Source organism: Coenobita brevimanus, chromosome 57 (genome assembly GCF_032717465.1).
Source record: "Coenobita brevimanus isolate Jiangsu-jjx chromosome 57, ASM3271746v2, whole genome shotgun sequence".
NCBI classification, from domain to species: Eukaryota; Metazoa; Arthropoda; class Malacostraca; order Decapoda; family Coenobitidae; genus Coenobita; species Coenobita brevimanus.
The window spans coordinates 48,382,381-48,401,821 of NC_137010.1; the positions used below are offsets into that span (position 1 = coordinate 48,382,381).

A 19,441-nucleotide genomic window follows, 5' to 3' on the forward strand; every position below is an offset into this window, starting at 1 on the left:
GCCACAGGACTATATCCATGCATATCAGTATTCTTGGAATATTAATCTAGTGTGTAAAGATACATATTTCTGGAGCATACTGAAAAACCTGATTATGGATTATTAATTTAGTTTTGTAAAGATTCTCATTTCCGGTGATATAAATCCTCATTATATTTTGTTTGGTATCATTCGCAGTTTGAAGAGTATTTTGTATCTCAGTTCTTAATACTTAGTAAATCTTAGGTTAAGTCATTTTGAGTTTGAATTTTGCAATCCTCTAGGGAGTGGTACAGACGAGATTGAGTGGCCCGCAAGATGTGCTAATCTCTAACTGTTCAAGCACTCTCCAGAAGATCACGCTACCACATTTCCAATAAATTCTCAAATAAGATCACGCTACCCTATTTCCGTTAATCTCTAAAATTCTCAAAATAAGATCACACTACCCTATTCCTCATAATTTCTATAAATTCCCAGCATTACACTGGTGTCATTTATTCGTGACTAATTGTCAGCATTACACTGGTGACCAAATTTTTCCGGCGTTACACTGGAGTTATCTAAATTCTGATCATTACACTGGTGACTAATTGTCATCATCATATTGGTGGTGTATCCAAGAATTCTCGTTAATACAATAGATCTAGGAGGAAAATGATGACCGTATAGAACAGCAGCTATAGCACGACTAGAAAGGAAGCTAGAGACGAAGGAACAGATAGAAGGATAGAAACCGTAAGAAGACAGTTTGGAAATAAAAGATTTATGCCAGACTCGTTCGAATGACTCTGAGATGTCAAGTGCAATGGCAAAGCTTTCGCCAAAGTCCCGAAAGGAGGATGACCAGGAATCTGAAAGGTAGGTGAGAAGATCGTCATTGGAGCGTCCCTGATGGAACCCATACTGATGATCAGAAAGAAGGTTGTGATAGGAAGGATGCTTTATATATTTTCTGTTAAGAATAGACTTGAAAACTTCTGAGACACAGGATGTTAAAGCAATTGGACGATAGTTAGACGGCTGGGAATGGTCACCCTTCTTTGGGACTGGCTGAATGGGAGCAAACTTCCAGCAAGAGGGAAAGGTACAAGTTGAAAGACAAAGGCGAAAGACTTTACCTAGGCAGGATTTAAGCACTGAAGCACTGTTCTTGACAACAGGAGGGACTCCATCAGGCCCATATGCCTTGTTAGTATTGAGGCCAGTGATGGCAGAAAATACATCAGCTGAAGAAATTTTGATGTCAGCCATAAGGAAGTCAGAGGGGGGAAGTGATGAAGGAACAGCACCGGAATTCTAAGGTGGAATTGGAAGAGAAAGTCTGAGCGAAGAGATCTGCTTTATCAGTAGAAGAAATAGCTACAGAGCCATCAGAGTAGAAAACAGGAGGGAAGGATGATGAGGTAAAGTTGTTAGAAAGGTTTTTGGCAAAGTGCCAGAAGAAGCAAGAAGAATGCTAGTTGGAGAGTTGACAGCATTTAGTACAGTCGAAATTATTTATTGCAGAGCGAAGAACAGACTTGGCATGGTTCCGGGCAGAAACATGAAAAAGATGTGATTCAGGGATGGGTTGGTTCCGGTACCTTTTATAGACCCTCTCCTTGTTGCAGACAACATTAGAACAAGCGTGATTAAACCAAGAATTTTTTGCATTAGTCAAAAGGATATGAGAAGGGAATATATGCTTCCATGCCTGAGCGAATAACCTCTGTAATGTGCAAGGCACACTGAGATGGCTCCCGGTAATGAAAGCAATAATCATTCCTGGGAAAGTCAAAGAAGTACTGCCTGAGGGTCTCCCAGTCCACAGCTCCAAAGTGTCACAGATGACGTTTCTTTGGAGGGTCCATAGACCGTACCGGAGCGATAGGACAGGTTAAAGTAATGAAGTTATGATTGGAGAACCCCAATGGAGAGAGAAGATTAATAGTGTGAGCAGAAGGATTAGTTGTAAGGAAGAGGTCAAGTATGTTGGAGCTCTCTCCAAGGCGGTCAGGGATACCGGTAGGGTGCTGTACAAGCTGCTCTAGGTCATTAATGATAGGAAAAATGTAGGCTTGTTCACCAGGTGGATCAGTGAAAGGATAGAAGAGCCAAAGGTGGTGGTGAACATTGAAATCTCCTAGAACGGAGATTTCAGAGAAAGAAGAAATGGATAGAATGTGTTTCATCGTAGAAGTAAGATAGTCAAAGAATTTTTGATAGTCAGTATAGTTAGGAGATAAGTAAACAGCACAGATATATTCAGTCAAAGAATGATGGGAGAGCCGAAGCCAGAGAGTAGAGAATTCTGAAGAATCAAGTCCAGGAACACGAGAGCAAGATAGTTCGTTCTTACACATACACAACAGCCACCTTTGGCTCTGAAATGAGTATAAAGAAAGGAGGTGGATACAGAAAAGTGTTTGCTGTCAGTTGCCTCAGACAGCTGAGTCTCGGTTAAGAAGAGGAGGTGAGGTTTAGAGGAAGAGAGGTGGTGTTCAACAGAGAGAAAGTTAAAGGAAAGGCCGCGAATGTTGCAGAAATGGAGAAGTGAGTCAGACAGTGTTTCCAGGCTCGATGAGTCATCACCGGGAGAGGTGATTGTGGGGACGCTCACCATCCACTCACTCGATGTGCTCTTCTCGGGTGCCTGCCCTTTCCTCTCTTCCTTCTTTCCATTCTTCCTCTTCTGTCTTTTCTCCACTCTTTCCTCTTCCTTCAGTCTACGGGTGATTCTTCACTGAGTGACAAGCCAAATGGTTTCCTGTACACAAGGAAACCATTTACTGTGCTGGGTGGTAACCATATACCGGTAACCAAATTATGGGGCCTAGTGGTTTAGTGGGCAATTAAGGCGCCCCAATCGGACTGAACCATGGGATGGTTGGGGCTGGGGTTTATTGCTCACGTAATGCCACTCAGGAATGAGTGAGGGTGGTCACTTTCATCTTAAATGTCCGGATCAACTTGCCTAGCCCCGGGCTCCTACGCTCCTCATGGGGCAACACTGAATTAGATGATGAGTGAATAGAGAGAGGGAGGGAGGGAGGTAATCGATGCATTCACCTTTCCTTCTCGTTTTCTTTTTTTCGTTCTCTTAAGGCAAATGTTTCTGATGACATACCGGTAGCATATATTATATTTTTATCCTGTATTAATCAAAATAGCGTGAAAACTTATTAAAAGATTATTGGAAAGTGGTATCATATTTTATCCCACTTTTATAGAATGCAAAGACAGAATAATTAGACTGCGTCATGTAGGCAATGTACAGGATCTGTTATTAGCACTCTTGAAGGGAGTAAAGACAGAGTTATAATGTTGGTGAGCGATGGATGCCAGAGAAGAAAATATGAGTGTGAATAGATAAACTAAAGAGTATGACTGTCAGGCCTAAGTTTTACATGGTGTAAGTAGCTCTGAATACTGTACATTGTATGAAAGAGGAGAAAAGGTTTGGATTTAACTTGAAGAGTAACAATGCATCCCAAAATGTTATTGTGAGCGTAATGGGTGATGGCACAGCTGTGAATGTGGTGGGCTATTTCTGAGCACCAGAGGAAAATGATATTTTGTATTAGCAATTCAGGCTTAAACCACAAACTGGTATATAATCACACATGGTACAAAAGTCTGAGGTGAACATTGACAGAATCCTAACTGTTCATGTGCTTGCCGAGATGGTTGCTTGGGTGTCTTACTGACGTGACAGTTGTGAAGGGACGTGGAGGATTACCTAATTATAGGATTTCGTTGTGCAATGAAGCAGAGAAGGGATGTGAAAAAATGGTGAACGAGTTATTCCGAGCGAAGAAAAAGTAGCGGAAAAGTTAAAACAAAACATTTGCAGATCAACATAAACATTTTTGTCTGTAAAATGGAAACAGCTGGACTTCGACTTTTTGGTGAGCGTTAAGAATGGTTAGTAATTACCATAGGTGGGCAGTACCGAGGTACAAAAGTACCGAGTTACATTACCGAGTTACAGTTCGAGTACCGGTAGCACTAGTGACACTACTTTTTACGTCATTTACCGAAATTGTACCGACGGTACATTTTAAAGCATATTTTGTCGATACAAGGTACCGGTACATTTTATTTATCTATATTCACTCATCGTGTGATTTAAAAAAAGAAAAAAAAAAAGATGAGAAAGCCTACATGGGAGTGCTGCTGTTGACCCTGGCCATGTGCCACAAGGAATTAAAAGAGGTGAAGGAAAGCGCCGATCTGATGGTGTGCTAGCCACTAGTGAACGCAGTGATTGGAGGTGTGGAAGGCAGGTCGGCCATCGTTTCGAGGACAGTGACTGCCTGCTTGCTGCTGCCTTTCATCCCCAATTCAAGCTATCGTGGCTGGCGTGGTTACCTGAGTCTGCCTCCTACGACATAGAGAAAATGAGAAGGAGGGTGGAGAAGATGGTGTCATTACTGGAGAGCAAACTAGAGAACGCGGAGAGCAGCACCACTGATGATGATGACGAGCAGGATGTCAAGGAAGAGTTTTTCGAACCCCTCTATGTAAAAGGGAGGAAGAAAAGGGAGACTGGGATAAAGCTAGTAAAGGAAGTTTTGGAGAAACCTAGATACGTAAAATCAACAAGGACTGCTTTCCTTGCAAGGTTTTTAGATAACTTATAACACCCCAGTACCATCCAGTGCTGTGGAACGTCTGATTTCACTGGGGAAGGACGTGCTCAAACCAAAACGGGTGGGACACAGTAACTATCATTTTGAAGTGCTCATTTTCCTCAAGGGCAACACTGGAAAAGAAAACTGAAATGCACTGTGTAATTATTAATCAGATTATTGTGCATGTAATGACATGATGTAGTCATAAAATTGTGTTTATTTTGATAAACATTAAACTAGGTGTATAAGAATGTGAATTCAGTGGCCGGTTAAAGTTGGGCGATCTATGTACTGAAAGTAAAGGACTGAACGGTCGCAAAACCTTATACTTTAGTCACCTCGTAGTTAATGTGACTGACAATTGTCTGACAACATCATTCATCTCTCCTCAGATCCGGCTTTGCCGACAAGACTGGTCTCTGGGTCCTCAAAGTGGTAAAAAAAAAAATAAATATCAATACTGAGCAAGTTTACTTGATTCATATTCATGTACCGAGTACCGATTCGGTACTCGGTACTTCTTCTTTTTTTGTACCGGTACCGTTAGTGACACTACAATTTCAGGCAAGTACCGGTACCGGTACCGACGGTATTTTTTGTGTACCGGGTGCCCACCTCTGGTACCCAAAAATTATGAGTGGAACTACAATGATGTCAGTTGAGAAGAAACAAACAATATGGAGGGAGATGGAAGTAGAGAGAGCAGTAAAAAACAAATAGATGGGGTAGATGCAAGAAAATAACTCTGATGAAAGATAAACTAAGTGCAGTTAGTATGTACAAAATGTGATCATAAAAAAGGAAAGGTCAATGAAAGATTCGGAAAGAAAATAAATACAAATTTATCTGAAAACAGGACACTCTGGAAAAAGGAGAGAAGGTAATGAATATGGAAAAAAAAAAAAAAGTGTTCATATAGGAATAAAAATGGTAAACTGTAAACTGTGTATCCAAAGTTATGCACCAATGAAAAAGCTATTTGAAAAAGTGAAAAATGGGAACAAAGAGAGCAGAGACATGGTGAAAATGACTGTGTTGGACGGTGTACATGGGGTGTATATATATATATATATATATATATATATATATATATATATATATATATACATTTACCAGTAGGAAATCCAGCGCTGACGGGTTAAAAATTTATGACCGTGCATACGACATTGAGTGGAACCCTGGGGAGTCACCCCCCTTTGAAAGACGACCCTTGGAGTCCCATACTACCCAATGAACTTGTGTTCTTCCTTGGACCCCGTTTCACGACGGAAATAATCCCTATGGACTTACTCCTACTATGGATCTATTTCCAACATATACCTGTTCCCTACTGACCTACTTTCCTTCTACCCACCTATCCGCCCTGCCCTCCTGCCCATCTTCCCATCCACCTTCCTTTCCCACCCTTCCCACCTACAATGATCATACCTATAATGCTCATCAATCCACACTCTCTCATTCACCCTGCCGCCCATTCACCCACGCACCAATTCCTCATGGACCAATTTTCCCACTACTCAACACACTGCCCTGCCAACTCATCCATCTTTTCAACCCAACCATCCACCCTGCCCTTTCACCCACCCTTCCCAGTCACTCATAATGCCCACGCACTCACAGTCGCCCACCCACCCTGCCCATCTTCCCACCTACCTATTCCCCATGGACGTATTTTCGCACTACCCACCACCAACCTACCCGACCTGTTATAATAATATTGATATGCTTGTAGGGCAGAGTTCAAACTCTGCTGTAATTTGGCTTTCAACCTGAACCCAGTTGACATTTCTAATCTTGGCCATCAGGGGCACCACTTTAGCAACTTTAAACTGCGATACTACAGTCAATTAGAGGCCTTATCTCACTAGACCTTGTTCTAGATAATGCCGATATAAATTCCATACTAGAAAAACGGACACACACACACACACACACACACACACACACACACACACACACACACACACACACACACACACACACACCACCACCACCACCACCACCAGACAGCTTTGGTCAAGCTCTGTGAAGGCCTTTCATAGTGAAGAGGTTTGTAACTATGATAAACCTCCAGCATCGGGGCGTTTATTTATCTGTTCTTATTACCCTCAAACGATTTTATTCAGACTAGGCAAGATGTTTCCGAACCCGATGTGATGGATACAGCACTCATCGACGCCTTTAATCATTTCGCTCCAAGAATGTACTTTTTGATGCAATATTAAATTTTAGAGATACTTTTCCAACAGGAGGAGGTTGACACAGCCTCCAGGAATCCCTTCAGTACGAGAGACACTTGCTAACTTGAATAAAATGACCTGTTATTAGCAAGAACGAACTTAATATGTTACAGGACTAAAGTGGTTAATAAGGGAGTTGAAGTCTTACAGAATCGTGGGGAACTTACAAAAATGTGGAATGACGTCATCGTAATGGAAGAGATGATTATATTCTTGCTAACGTCAGAGGATTTTTTGTTACCTTAGAGGAAACCTGTCATAATAGGGGTCACACTCCACCTTTAAGATCTTTAGTACGGGGCCGTACTTTTTTCTTATTTTATTCTTGTAATCAACAGACTATTTTATTCAGCTTCAGAGGGATTTTTTTTGAATAGTTGTCTAAAGACAATAAGAATATAATAAATAATACGCCATCAAACAGAAGTGGTTAACCTTTTCCGTACGGTAATGCCATTTCAGCAGGTTACTTTTGATGTAGCAATGAAAGGCCTAGCATTGTCTATACAGAACCCCTTCACGTAGAAAACTCTCTCCTAGACTGAATAAAATCACGCGGGATAGCAAATATACGTAAGATGTCACCGTACTGAAGCTGCTGAAAGTACGATTGACAAGGGTGACATTTTTGTTGTAGTTTTGCAAGCATCAGACGATTTAATTCGGCTTTGAAGAAACTTTTCTACATGCTGGTAGATTATACAAGTTTATCCTCTGAAAGCAGCAAGATTACACTTTTTTTTTTTTTTTTTTAAGTGGCCAGATTCTAGGACCGAAGTGCCTTTAATTTGGTGGCAACAATACAGTGTACAAATATGTTTGGCCTTTGATTTCGATGACTTGTTAATTTCTCTTTCCGTCCTTATTAGCACCAAACAAGTTATTCAGTTTAGGGCAGACCTCTCGTAGTGACTGAGGAAATGAAGGCTCTGTTTTACCTCTCGTACCCCTAAGTCTCCCTTAGGTTGAACACAATTACTTGGTGGCGGCGAGAACATTGCAAACAGTGTATCATCGGAGTTAAGGGGTACAGGGATGACTTGGGGTGGCGGAGACCTACAATCCTGTAGATCAATAGACTGGTCAGTTACCAAAGACCTGTCGTGTTTTTAAAAATAACACAAGCAAAGGTGGACCGGAGTCAGAGGCACAAATACATTCTAATTATTTAGCTGTTACACCTGTGCAGTGTTTTCCCAGGAAGTACAACGAGAGAGCATAATACTCCCATATCTTTAGTTCTTCTTGCAAAAGCAAATTTTGGGGACGACGGAGAATCGACCGTAAATAATGTCAAGAATCCCATCTCCAGTTACTGAGTTACGGAGTCCACCAGCTGTAATGCAAACAGCGCCGACATGCAACACCGTAATGTCCTTCCGTTAACCCCTGCACACCATTGGCATTGAGCATATATATATTTTATTCTTGCTGTCTTAGGATTATTTTACTTAGCTTACGAAAGAACTTTAAAACATGAGGTCCTTCCAGAGTTAAAAACAGGCCTTGTGGACACAGCAGGTATACAGGGTAATTTAAAAAAAATGTTACAAGACTGAAGCGGTTAATCAGCAACACAAATGTCAGATCAGCGTTTGTCTGGATTCACGGGTAGAAAACAATGGTTCTTTATGACAGGCTGTTCGTACTTAGAACTGAAACAGAAACCTGTATTGCAGGTTAGACGGTTGGATGTTAATATCGGGGAATGTTTTTGTGTGTGCCTTGTCAGTCAGGTTTGTCTTGAGAGCTTAGCTCTCGCTTAGAACCGAGATGTGATCCATATCCAGCCTTCTGTACTGTTCTCGTCACAGAGTAGTCAGCATTACTATTAAGTATTCATTGGTTATGACGCTTACATATCCGATCTCACAGCAGTGGAAAAATTCGCCAAAACATATATGGAGTCTCTGTGGTACAGTGGTAGAGTATGCGTTTCTCACGCTGGTGAGCGTGGGTTCGCCTCCCGCCAGAGTTGTAAAAACTTTGGGAAACGTTCACCAAGCCACTTGCTACTTTGGCGGACACAAGGGGTGCTGTGGTTGAACCAGTGTCGCATACTAGTATGCTTGCACCCAATCGGCTTAAGGCGGGCCGATTACACTTGGTTAACAGACTACATATACATCCAAAGCCACAACAACACTACAATCACACTCACAAGCACTTCTCACCCTACATACATTCTCCACCAGACAGCCTAAGCCACTGGGTAGAGATACATTGGCTGTATCGTCCTGCTTCGGCAGGGATAGGCCGGTCCTGCAGTGGACCTCAAAGGCTGATGATATATATATATATATATATATATATATATATATGGTAGAGTGTGCGTTTTTGTACATGGAAGAACGAGGGTTCGCCACCGCCACATACTGCTTTGGCTGACATAAGGAGTGCTATGGTTGAACCAGTGTCGCATATGCTTGCATAGATTTATATATGTAGATATATATTCTTCTATTGATTTATTTACTCTAAATTTTGCTTTTATTCAGCTTAGGAGGGATTTCTCGAGAAGACTACCAAACTGACAAATTATATAATCTGGAGATCAGAAGAACAGTAAACGTCTCTCTCTCTCTCTCTCTCTCTCTCTCTCTCTCTCTCTCTCTCTCTCTCTCTCTCTCTCGATGAAGCCGAAAATAAGCTGTCATTATTTTGATTTGGGATTATTGTAAATGTGGCTTCTGGTTAAATTACTTCTGCTGTCTGATTAACTGGTTCCAGAAAATGTATGACGCTGGTTACTTTTCTTTTTTTCGCTTTTTCTCATTTTGTTTCCCTTCTTCGCGACACAACCCTTTTCCTTGCCTGTCCTTTCCTTTTTCTGTCTTCTTTTATTCGCCTATCTTTTCTCTTTCCCGATTCAACCTGCCTTTTTGGTCGTTTGGTGGCAGTTACGGCGCTCTATCACGGTTTTCCTCATACCGCCAACACAAAGCAGGGTGACATCGTTTTTATAGTATTCTTGCTACTACTCAGTCCACGAAAACACACACACACACACACACACACACACACACACACACACACACACACTACAAAATATTTACCCCAGTTTCTTCCTAGCTCAGGCAACGCACACCCACCCTCATTTGCACCCCATTTCCCATCATCAATATCCGTCCATATCGAATTTCCACGTAACCCAGTACGTCCTTCATTTATCCCAGTGCACCCTTCATTCACCCCAGTGCATCCTCCATTCATCACAGTACGTCCTTCATTCATCCCAGTGCATCCTCCATTCATCTCAGTGCATCCCTCAGGGGTGGGGAACGTCCGGCCTCCGGGCCGTATAAGGCCCGCAAGACCATTTGATCGGGCCCGCGAGGCAATTCATAAATGCAATTTCATTAACTCATGAACGAATATATGTATATATATATATATATATATATATATATATATATATATATATATATATATATATATATATATATATATATATATAAAACGTACTGGGCTACAGTTGATTTTAAGGTGATAATATTGTATGGCCCGCGAATGATGTTAAAAATATCCTAATGGCCCTTAATAGGAGAAAGGTTCCCCACCCCTGCAGTATGTCCTTCATTCACCCCAGTGCATCCTTCACTCATCCCAGTGCATCCTTCATTCATCCCAGTGCACCCTTCATTCATCCCAGTGCACCCTTCATTCATCCCAGTGCACCCTTCATTCATCCCAGTATGTCCTTCGTTCATCCCAGTATGTCCTTCATTCATCTCAGTATGTCCTTCATTCATCTCAGTATGTCCTTCATTCATCCCAATATGTCCTTCATTCATCCCAGTGCATCCTTCATTCATCCCATTGCATCCTTCATTCATGTCAGTGCACCCTTCATCCATCCCAGTATGTCCTTCAATCATCTCAGTGCACCCTTCATTCATCCCAGTATGTCCTTCATTCAGCTCAGTGCACCTTTCATTCATCCAGTGCATACTTCATTCATCCCCGTGCATCCTTCATTCATCCCAGTACATCGTTCATTCATCCAAGTGCATCTTCATCCATTTCAGTGCATCCTTCATTCATCCAGCACATCCTTCATTCATCCCAGTACATCCTTCAATCATCTCAGTACCTCTCCCCACTTCCACCCAATTTTCCTTCACATCCCAGCTCTCGCCAGCCAATCCTGGTGGCTAGATGTCCCAGTTCACACACTCCCTCGCATCGCTCACTCCAGTCTAGTATTCTCCACATGTCCATGTAATAATACTCCGCTTAGTACCACCACGAATCCACCTAATACTAATACCAGTCAATATAATACCAATAATAAATACTTCACCTATTGCACTACAAGCCCGCCCAATACTCGTACCAATCCATGTAATGCTAATACCACCACCAATCCACTATAATACCAGTACTATCGTTTCCTCACCTATCGCCAATATCATCTTCTACTCAGTAACACCAATTTCAATCCAGTAAGAGCTGATGTAATATTAACTCTTCTCCACTTAGTACCACCACTGTCGCCACTGCCAGTCCACCTAATACCAGTATAAGCCACGCAATTCTTTGGACCCGGGAGCCATTTGTATTTTATTCATGTTGCCTACGGATGGTTTCCTTTACCTCGAGAGACTTTTCTAACTGGAAGATTTAGAAACAGCCATCATTTACCCTCCAGTACTATAGTGCTCTGAAAAAAAAAAAAAAAAATCGTCTGTGCTCTGATTTAGGGGTTTAACTTCAATCCTCCATTATCAATATACTTACCTCATACAAATACCATTACCTGTTACCCTAATATTAGCACTCCTTCACCCCATACCAGTACTATTTTATCCAGTGCCACTACCACCACCAGTACATCTTATACCAGTGCGAGTCATCTTAAATGCTATCACTACTCCCCTTAGTGCCAACATTTGTCTGTTCATCACCATCACCAGTCCACATAATGCACAATCCAATAACAGTCAAACCAATCTTAACACTACTCCGTCTATTACCACCAGCACCAGTACACCTAATACTGATAAGTCTTTCTAATATCAGCATCCACCTAATACCAGCACAGATCTATCTAATACTACCAATTCACCTGATACTTACCTGCACAACTGGAAGCCAAGTGCACAATATGGTGGCATAACGGGGCGGTGTATGAGGCTGGTGTACTGGGCTACCACGCTCTCAGGTTCAGGGCCCAGTACCATGTAGAGGTCCAGTACACCACCGATAGTCCGGAACGTGATGGCAGGGTAGTCCAGGAGTTGATAATCTGGACAGGGACAAGTAAATGGGATAATATAGTGCTTTTTGTAACGGGCTGAATAATTTTGATAATAAGAGTAATGGAAATAGTAATGTTATGTATATGCTATATGTTTCTGTACATGCATATATGTTTGTCTGCCTGCACACCCATTATCCCAGGTGGGAAGCTCTACTAACACACTTCCAGGCCATGTTTTAAGAGTCCAGAAGGTCAACTGATCCGAAGGTCATTGGGCCAAGATGCCACTTTAAATTACCGGAGAGGTCACCCCCCACCCTCCAAGTTTGCTACTGGCACAAATGTGTGTGTGTGTGTGTGTGTGTGTGTGTGTGTGTGTGTGTGTGTGTGTGTATTTTACTGTACTTTGAGAAGTGCATACTGTAGCCTGTTGTGATGGAATGGCATTGTTTGTGAGAGATCAGGTGTACATTATCGAGGGCACCTTGATGAAGTAAAATGTGAAAGCATACATGTATTTAAATTTTGAAGTGTCCGGCTTGCACACATATGTACGGACAGTTACAGTAATATTAAAGGCAGTTAAACACCCATCTCCTGCAGCTGGGATTGACCCCCGACACTGTACAATACAGCAACAAATATGTGTGCAAACCGCTCTCTCAGTGGAAGCTCTGATGATTGTTACTATTATTATTGTTGTTGTTATTATTATTGGCCAGCTCATGCTGCCCTTATTGTTAGTCGCGTTCTCTTGCTTGGCTTCTTTCTTTTCATCTTTCTTGTTTAATTGTGCCAGGTACTTCTACCCTTCAGAATTAACCGATTCCGACCAAACTTGGATACAATGACCAGGCTATGACCTAGTTGTGTCCACAAGGTTTTGGTTGCTAGACAACTACTCTTTGCCTAGCAACAGCCGAAAAACACTTTTTCGTACTTTTCACGTTTTGAGCTGTAGAAGCATTACTAATCGGCGTAAAAGCTCTGACTTCTTTGGGCGTAATCTTGTCATTCCCTACTGGAAGTGGGCCATCCATTTCCCTCTCTCTCCTCCAGTTTTCGAGTGGTAATCCTGCAAAGAATGGCCTCAGCATCCCTAACAACCAGTTACTGTTTTTTAAAAATGCCCCCCTAGTTCCCCAGCAGCTTGATGGAACTGAATGAAAGTGTGCATGCTTTCTACTGTACACCTATGTGTTACATTGCCCAGGTCAGGGGTCAAAGGTCAACATACGCGAAAACAGTGAATATGCTAAAATCACGATTATGCTCGCGCGAAATGCTAAGGCTCCGAAGATTATTAAGCTAGGGCCATGATTCTCGGGTGGAATGTTGCAATGGAGTACCTTCATAAGGAAATGACTTTTAGTATCTAATCTCACTTCCGATCGCTGGCAGCACCACCTACAATTTGTACCTAGGGTGAGTCATTCCGCGAATTTCCAGTCCTCTAGTTCCACAGTGGGTGGATGGAATCGAATGAAACTTTGCATGCTTATAGACGTTAATGAGTATATACTACAAGTGAGCGTACATCCGTGACCTATACCCGCCAGGTTAGGATTCAAAGGTCATCAACTGCATGACCTACATCCACCATGTCAGGGGTCAAATGTCACCAAATGTGCTTCAGCGGAAAATCGCTAATATCACGACTAGGCTTGCGCAAAATGCTAAGGATCAGAAGATTATTGACCCACAGCCATGATTCTTGGGTGGGATGTTGTCCTTCGTTTCCGCCAGACAGGACTGACTTTTCATACCAGAACACATTTATTTTCCGGTCACTGACAAAGCTTGGTCAGATTAGAGCTGGTCATCGTTGCCTACTAGCTTGTTAGTAGTAATAGTAATAGCAGTAACATTATCAAAATAAAAATGATGCTGATATTAATGTTAATGATAGCCTAATGATGATGATGGTGATGATGATGTAGCTGCTGCTGCTGCTGTTATTGTTATTGTTTTTATTGTTCTTGTTTTGGTTCCTGCTGCTTTTGTTGTTGCTGTTGTTGTTGTTGCTCTGATGACAGGCATGCTAACAATGGACGCGTCAATTAAAATTAGTCTATACTGTACTCTGTTCACCATACCTTGGCCTAAAACTGCCATCCCTCTATCTGGAATGCTGCGTTATAACAATAGATTTACACTTAAATATGAGACTAATCACTGAGACGTACTACAGAATGGATGTAAGGCCACAGTATTGTCTTTCTCCTCCACTGAGCTACGTGAAATAACCTACAAAGGATGAATATTTGGGTCAAGTAAAAGTGAATGAACAATACGATATTATTTTAAAACAGTATGATTAGAGTTATATAAAATTCTTACGTGGAGGGAGGATGTGGATGAAAAACACGTAACTTCTGAATGTTATATGAGCCAGTAAAGTGAGGATGGGGGTGTGGTGTGATGTGGACAGATGGAAAAAAAAAAAAAAGAAAAAGAAAAGAAAGAAAGAAAGAAAAATCATGACAGGCCCTAAGGTTAACCCCTTCAGCCGGGAGACGTCTTCTTTTTTTCTTTTTAATTCTTGTCAGTATAAAACATTTTCATTCACCTTGGGATAGGTCCCTGTTGCGATAGAGATTATGGAGGCTATATCGAATTCCACCCGTTCAAAAAGTCTCTCCTAAATTGAATACGATTGTCTGTATGTAGGAAGGAAAAAGTGGAAAAATTATAACCGGACTGAAAAGGCATAGTGAATCAGGCAGGAGGTGCACAAAACTCACCAATCCAGGCTCTGTAAGTAGGACATTTAATTCCTCATCTGTATTTCATTCTTGCCACTATCAGATGGTTTTATGTAGTTTACGAAACCACTCGACTTGTGATGGGGTTGATGTGGCCATATCAAATCTCTTGATTTCGAAAAGTTTCTCCTGAATTGAATAAACTCGTATGAAAACGTCAACGCTAACCTAGTAAGCGATGTCACTGAATGGAAGGAATTAAGAAAGGAAAAATATAAATCTCATACAAAAAGGCCTGCCAAATTTTACATTATAAAGATATGAAAAATCCCAAATCCTATTAAGGAATCAAACTATCCAAATGGAGTATAAACAAACCGATGGCGCTGGAGTTGAGGAGCAGATGCCGTGTGAGTTGCCGTCGTTCTCCATCACCTGGTAGTAGGGCTGGGACCCGTACAGGTTCACACGCTGCCCAGCCTGTTGGTTAGGTTAGGTTAGGTTAGGTAAGGAGGGTGGCAGAACGTGGGTGGTGTCAGCCTAAGTGGAATCACACTGATTGGTAGAAAGCCTAATGACCTTTTAGCTGACACGGCAGATAATCCCCAGTAATTAGATGGCAGCAAGTAGGTTAGGTTATGAGGTCAAGCTGAGTGGTAGTAGGCAGAACGTATGAGTTTAGGTTGGGTGGTTGAGTGCAAGTCAGGTTTGGTGAAATTAGGAAAGTTTAAATGATATACATCAATAATTTCTTTACACATCTGAGGCACAAAATTTCTGTGTCAGTTTTTCAGTCATTTTGAATAAATATGTTTTGAGAGAGACTGAAAATAGTGTAAACGAAGAAAATACTGACCAAAGCTGAAAAGGGTAAGATTAGGCACGTGAGAAATAGCAGACTAGAATGCAATTTTATAGTATTTGAAGCCAGGTTAAGTAAAGTTAGGTTAAGTATTTCATTAACTAGATCAATCTGGGGCTAAACTGGGTTAGGATCAGTTAAGTAAGGGAGATTGAGTATAGGAGGAGCTACTGAGGGTATGTGATAGGTGAAGTAGTGTCAAAATTAGTAGTTCCTTTGTACTTTCTAAAAACTATGTCATAACCTATTGTGATATCGCCAAACTAACCAGTAACCTTTTAGCTATGACTAACCCGTTTTCCATATAATTTCTGCTAATCATAATGCTATGCTCCAGATAAAGCTAACGTACAAAAAAAAATTTATATACTTTCACAATCACTTTTTTCCGAGAATAATGAAAATAGTTTGTTGATCCAGATTACGATGCACGTTATTTTTTTCACAGAAACTTTTTCCAACAAAAAAGGCTAATAATCAAGAGCATTTAATGGCCGCACTGTCAAAACTGAAAGTACTAAGGGGTTAGCGCACCCCAAATTTCTAGCAGTCATTTGTTAAACCATTATGAGAGTTAGGTGTATTTGCTATCTCGTCCTCACTACTGAATGCGTTCCGTAAAGTGGCATGCAAACTAATCTCATCTAATTATCGCGGTTGTTCAATAAATAATCATCAGAAATTTAATTTCTGCATACATCTTCACCTTATTATTTTTAGTAATTTTTCTAGCTTGCGGGCAAAGCCAGCAGGAGAGAATACAATACTATACTATACTATACTATATTCTACATGTATGTAAAAAGGTACCGGTAGTAAGCACAGCTCGAAAGCTGTGCCAACGCGGGAACTAGGGTAATGGATCCACACACATCATTGGACGGATTAGGAAAAAGTGTTACATGAATTTTCCATAATTTTCCCATCGTATAGCTGATTAAAGCCGAAAAGCGCCAAAATGAGCACCAACGCTGCATTATCTCAAAAACTGTTAAAACTACAGCGACTCTACGCATTTCTTTGGAAAGTTAATGAAAAACTAAGCTGGTGGGAGGTAAAGGCACCCAGCAACCACTCACTCGATGCAGTGCTGCCTTCCAGTGACTTTGATGTGACCAATGTGCCATATGGCCATCCGTAACTCTGAAAACCATTTACGTCAGGGAAATATACAACTAAATGATGTCTAGTGGTCATGTGGATTAAGGTGATCCAATAGGATGGGTCCCATAAGGGTTTACATCCGCGGGTAGGTTGAGGTTTATTGCTCACATATCACTACAGGGACAGGTGAGCTGTCACGCTCTCCTTGATGTCAAGACTGGGTAGCCTGGTCCCGGGGCCTTCCTCTACTGATGGAGGCAGAAAAAGGGATTGGATGATCAATAGACAGACAGAGATGGTTACTTAAGTAACTTTTCAATATTCATCACCAAATAAAAAAAAAAAAAAGTCAAACTAAGCATGGAAAATGTTATCTTGGAAACTGTTAATGCTAAAACGGAACTACGCATATCTCCTGAAAGCCTATGGAAAGTACGAGGCGCTCCCCAGTGTTCCAGTAATTTTAATATTGTAGGAAAATAGCTTACCTTACCTCCTAGTTCGCACTGTCGCCTTCGAAGTAGTCCTCTTGGGCATGTATACAGTGGTCCCAGCGTTTTTTCCACGAGTCCATGCATCCCTGGAAGGCTTCAGGCGTGATGGTCTTGAGCACCTCCTGCGATTCTGTCTGGATCTCCTCAATCGAGTCAAATCGACGCCCCTTCAGTCGTAATTTCAGCTTGGGAAACAGGAAAAAGTCACAGGGGGCAAGGTCAGGCGAATAGGGTGGGCGGGAAATGACTAGTGTGGTAGTGGAAGCCAGGAACTGCCGGACAACAGTTGATGTGTGGGCAGGGGTGTTGTCATGATGCAGGACCCAGTCCTTGTTCTTCCACTGTTCTGGACGTTTGCGGCAGATGTTCTCCCTCAGACGCTGCAAAACATCACAGTAAATCTTTCCGCTGACAGATTGACCTGGTGGGACGAATTCCTTGTGAACTTTCCCTTGGATATTGAAGAAAACTATCAACATCGACTTGACATTGCTGCGCCATTGGTCCACCATTGCAAAACCGCCAAACCACCTACACACCACGCTACAATAGTAAGCATAACTCACGTCCGCTCACAGACACGCCCGGGGCCACACTGACGTACAAGGGGTGCTGCTGACTCCTCCTAGCAGCAAAAGGCAAAACTGCAAACGGTTGGCTCCCTCTGTTCAAGTTACTGGAACTTTCGGGTTGCACCTCATAATTTGGCATTACTTCAGTAGCTTTTCTCAAAGTTTGTCACAATATTTCTTTTTAAAATAAAATAGTAACTAAACTAAGCACTTAAACTGGGTTATCTAAAAAATTACTAAAGCTAAAGAGGACCTATGTACACTGTTGGAAAGCATACCGAAAAGTTATAGATGATATTTAAGTGCCTTCTCAAAATTCACCACCATAATGCTGAAATTACTCCAAAAATTACGAATTGTGCACCATTACTTTTTTTAAAGCAACGAAAATAACAATGGTTCTATGCACATCGTTGATTAGTGTATGGAAAGCTAACAGGTGTTACTCAAGTAGCTTTTCTCACACTCTGTCACTATAGTGCGAAAAGAAAAAAGAAAAAAAAGCCAGATTGAGCACCAAACCTTAGGTATCTCAAATTATTAAATCTAAAGTGGACCTGTGGATATAGTTGGAAAACTTAAGGAAAAGTAATTGGTGTTATTTAACTTTTTTTTCTTCAAAAATTTTTTGTGTGAAAAATATGAAGCATTTGGGATGAAACACTGTTTTTATATATCTATCAACATTAACAAACTTGCTTGCTCGAACACATTCCACACTTTCTAGTGAGGACGCTTATAATTTACATACGAGTAGCTGGGGAGACAATGATATTAACTGCAGTACTTAGATATAGTCTTGGTTAATTCATTCACCGCAAGGGACCACTTCTAAGCTGTGTTAGGTAGTGTGGTGGTACCAGGAATATACTACAGCGAGAAAGGCAGCATGTGTGAGGAATGAATAACTTTCCAAAAATTGCTAGTAGAGCATCACCTTTTTAAAACCAAACGTAAGATCCGCTTTCACTCCTGCATGTACAGCATACCAGGCAAGAAGGCACGTTAGAATTGAACTCTTCCCGTACTGTAATTGCGTTCAAAGCCAAACAGAACACACGATTTTACTGGGATGGTTGTTTAGGTGTCTAATGGTTCACCACCGGTATTTTGCTGTTTCCTCTCCTCCCCCTTCCCCTCTCCCCTTGAGATACAATAGATAAATGGGTAGAAAGATATAGACAGTTACATATTGCATAATTCATTTCTTCTAATTTTCCTACTAAAATTTTGTGTGTGTGTGTATATATATATATATATATATATATATATATATATACTGTTTATAGATAGATAGATAGATAGATAGATATGTATGTATGTATAAACGCTGAACCACTTCTTTTTAAGCTCCGTCCGATCCGTGTATTTGAGGTTAATTATAATTTCTCACTTTCCTTTTTCCATTCAGTTTCAATTTTTTCGCCGATGTTTCTCTTTTTCCTTCCTACTGTTTTCTTATTCTTGTACTCATCCTTTTTTTTTTTTTTTCCATCACCTAATCCTTCCGTTTCCGCGCCACATTTCCTCTTTCTCCTCCTTTCCTTCCCTTCTTTTCCTCTTCCTCTAATTACACCTTACCCTTCCTCTTCTCCATTCCTTCTCTTACTTCCGCCCATTTCCCTTCCTCTTTTTCTTTCTTTCCGACTTTCCTTTCATCTCATCT

At 41.2% G+C, this 19,441-nt stretch overlaps 1 pseudogene; it reads right to left on the minus strand.

Annotated features, from left to right (window-relative positions):
- Nucleotides 1-19,441, minus strand: part of LOC145401986 (maltase-glucoamylase-like) — a 426,725-nt pseudogene that overhangs the window by 231,023 nt on the left and 176,261 nt on the right.